The 2,778-nt window shown below is 44.1% G+C and overlaps 1 long non-coding RNA gene across 1 annotated transcript; it reads left to right on the forward strand.

The window, feature by feature from the left end:
• The first annotated feature begins 1,613 nt into the window (after window positions 1–1,613).
• Window positions 1,614–2,508, forward strand: LOC109516311 (uncharacterized). The gene is made up of 2 exons (XR_002168326.1): window positions 1,614–2,182; window positions 2,357–2,508. It is a non-coding gene; the product is annotated as an uncharacterized LOC109516311 (long non-coding RNA).
• The last annotated feature ends 270 nt before the right edge of the window (window positions 2,509–2,778 follow it).

Here is a 2,778-nt window from a genome sequence, read left to right on the forward strand (position 1 = left end):
GAGAAGGAGACAAGGAACGGAGGAAGTGCAGGGGATAGTTTTGGAAAAGGTTGGGGGTCACACTGTCATGATAATTGGCGCTTGGTGCAAACGCAAGCGTCATACGAAAACGGCAAAAGACGAATAAATGTAAGGTGTGAAAGATTGCGGCATCATGTTTTGTCAGGGGTGGATATTGTAAGCGCTTGTGAGTGATGCTGCAGGCTTGAAGGTCGGGCACAAGGGATGTTGGTTGTTTTTTTTAAAAATTTATTTATTTATTTTTATTCTCATGCTTAACTTTGTTTACATCTCACATGCAAGCGGCGTCGACTCAGTGTCACGCCATTTTTACACCACCGGAATCGGGGAGGGTTAGCGTATACCGCTGTGTCGGCTCCAGGCCAAAAAGGGGCTAAGACGGTAGCTGCTTGAGACAGGCCAGAAGGAGCGACGTCAGCAGGAGGAGGCCATAGGGCTGCAGCCGGCTTCCCAAAAGATGAGATGTGGCCTGTCGACATGGTTGAGAAGAGGTGAAGCCAAACACTTGTGGTGACAAGGTATTACCGTGGCTGCAAAGACGTGGTTGTTTTCAACTCACTGGATATCTTATTAGGCACACATTTAAAAGAGCTCAAATCCAATTGTACAAATTCATTTCTGCTCACTATTAATTGGCAATGCCCGCTGCATTCATGCAACAATATGCTTAGTATTGTGGTTGTCGATTTTTTTTTTTTGTATCACTCATTATTGACTTCCTGACAGTGTCAATCAAAAGTAATAATACAGCTCGTGCATCTGATATCATTAAATTATTCAGATGTATTGTATAAAGTTCCCCCCCCCCCGCCCCCCCACGGTTAGCGCTTTGCTAACAAGAATATTTGGCTCTTGTTCACACAATTACTCAGAGCTCACTTCAGCTTTGGACCAAAATATGTAAAGTGAGCTCGAGGGTGACAGTTTGGCTCAGGCTAGACAACAAAGGAGACAGATACCCCCTCGGAGGGGAAAAGAGGCCAAAAAAAAAAAAGCTCACTTCTCCCTCCGTTTTTTTTTTTTTTTTTTGGGGTGGAGTGGGGCGACAGGCCAGGGTTGGCTGACCTTTGGGGGTGGGGGATGGAGGAACAGGGTGAGGGTGAGGGATTCGCCAGCATCCGGGTGGGGTTGGGGAGTCCGGCGCTACGGAGAATTCGGAGGTGAGAGACCGTGAAGGGCCATCCCTAACAAGCGTTTGATTTCTCCCTCCAGGTGTCGTGTGCCTTACACCCTCCAGATGAGTGCTCTCAAGGCACTGTCATGTCCCTCTAAAGTGATTCATCTCCTTCTTCATTTTTTGACACAAAAGGATATTTTATTCATCTTTTTTTTTTTTGCATTTGAATGTTTTTCTATTTTTCAAACAATTTAAGATAAGAGGGGCTTTCGCTCTTTATTGATTGGCTGAATCTATCCATATGCCGGAGTAAATGTTGGTTTTACCTCCACGGGTCGGATCCATTGAGTTCTATTCATAAGAGAGGGCTAACAAGTGTTGGAGAATAATGAGGCCTTTGTATGATGTGATGTGGCCCATATTGTCTCATGATCTCTCACACACACACACACACACACACACACACACACACACACACACACACACACACACACACACACACACACACACACATACTAACGAGGTTTTAAAGGACCCCTGTGACACCTGGGGCAAAGACATAAAGCCCGTCACCTTCTGCAGTCAAGCGACAGATGACCATTTAAACAAGTCTTATTTGGCAGGTAGTGAACAAGGCCAGTTCAAATCAATTTGCATGGCAAAAGCCATTGAAAAGCTACCGGAGAAGCCGAAATGTACAAATGCAAAGCGTGTACCCATAACAGAATCGAAATGGCATGTTGCTGTGGGTGTGACACACACACACACACACACACACACACACACACACACACAGAAAACGCTCTTGCTGCTACAAAGCAGCCCTGACCAGTGAGCACAGGTCCTTGCGCACTCTGAGGCACCCAGTGCTTAATTCCTGACGTCAACTCGAGCTAACCACCCACCGGCTGCCTTCACCTCAACCCATCTGTTGGTTCATTATTGCATCTCCAGCCTGCCGAAGAGAGAGCACTGGCGGAGAATGAATTGGAGTCTAGCGCATCACAGCACGTGAAAAGGATAGCGAATTGTTCATTTCGGAACGTATGTACAGTATTTCCTTTGGCACTGCAACATTTTTAACACATGATTAAGACTTGGAAATTGCAAGAATATACATAACATATTCTTTATCCTCTGCCAAGCATGACCCACATTACTGATGAGGAGGCTTCATGTCTTCTGTCTCCACGAATGTCGTTTTTATACTGCCCCCAGGTGTTCAAGCAAAATGACCAATGGATTGAAGCAAAATGTCTGCCAAAAATATTTAAAAGCTTGACAATCTATTACATCATGTCACTACTGTATGATTTTAGAAATATTACAGAATGCTATTTTTTTCCTCATTAAAATAGACGTTACAAAAATGTGCGCTGGCTTGTTTTTCTTGGGTGGGGATGGATGAATGGCATTTCCATTTATTTCAAAGGGGAGAGTTGATTTGAGATATGGAGTGCTCTACTCACAAGTGTAGTCACAGAATAAATTAAATTTGTATCTCAAAGCACCACTGCGCTAAATCTGGACAATCTGTAAAATAGTGTGAATGATATCGGTCTCTCCTGTAATGTGCATACAAAATAAAGAATTCTTCACTTATAGGTTGATTACCATGTAACTCACAACAACAAAGGTGT

The sequence above is a fragment of the Hippocampus comes genome, unplaced genomic scaffold (genome assembly GCF_001891065.2).
Source record: "Hippocampus comes isolate QL1 unplaced genomic scaffold, H_comes_QL1_v1.1 scaffold35, whole genome shotgun sequence".
Classification (NCBI taxonomy): Eukaryota; Metazoa; Chordata; class Actinopteri; order Syngnathiformes; family Syngnathidae; genus Hippocampus; species Hippocampus comes.